This window comes from Orycteropus afer, unplaced genomic scaffold (genome assembly GCF_000298275.1).
Source record: "Orycteropus afer afer isolate SDZICR_OR568_19922 unplaced genomic scaffold, OryAfe1.0 scaffold00409, whole genome shotgun sequence".
NCBI classification, from domain to species: domain Eukaryota; kingdom Metazoa; phylum Chordata; class Mammalia; order Tubulidentata; family Orycteropodidae; genus Orycteropus; species Orycteropus afer.
Window position 1 is genome coordinate 1,797,140 of NW_006921996.1, and position 828 is coordinate 1,797,967.

The following is an 828-nucleotide window of genomic DNA, read 5'->3' on the forward strand; positions in this document are numbered from 1 at the left end:
AAAAAAAAAAAGAAAGAAAGAAAATCAAGCTTTTTTTTAGAACAAAATCAAGCTTTTTTTTTTAGAACAAAATCAAGAATTTTATAAGACCATCAGTTTCTGTTTAGAAAATTATTTCAAAGTCCTTGACATTCAAAGACCTTTATGGGCAACATGAGATGTTTTCCCAGACTTCTAGAACATAAATATAGTACAAATAGTTGTTGATAGAGATATTGGAACCCTTAGAAACTTGGAAATAGGCTTTATAACATATAAAATTTGTAGCTGTTTTAAAAAAAAGAAAATTTGGAATAGTAAATTGTTTGTACAGATTTTACCAATAAAGCCCATTTGAATATGGGGAGAAACCAGAGAATTTTTTTTTTATCATAACAACATTTAAAAGAAAAATCCTCATTGAGTGATTTTAGGAAGTTTTATTGCAAGAATTAATGAAATAAAAAGGCAAAAAAATATGCTTTTCCAATTATCTGAAAAATAGCTAACAATCTTGTGATGAACTGGTTTTATGTTAAAACTCTCAAATTCTGCAACTAACTGTAGTTGTTAAGGTTGTGTGTCATCTTGGTTGGGCCATGGCTTTTAGTGGTTTGACAGCTGAATATAGTTATTCCCCATGATGAAATTGTAATCACCTCCATGGTGGAATATGCTGTGAGCAGCTAAATCGTTGAAGGGAAGTTACTTTTGGGTTGTGACTTGCTTCCAGTACACATGGAGAAAATTTGGGAAAAATCTCTAGCTTTTTGGCACATTTTGGATGATGTATTTGGTTGATCCTTCGTGTCCAGTCCCTGGCTTTGAACTAGTGGTCTGCCGTGTTGC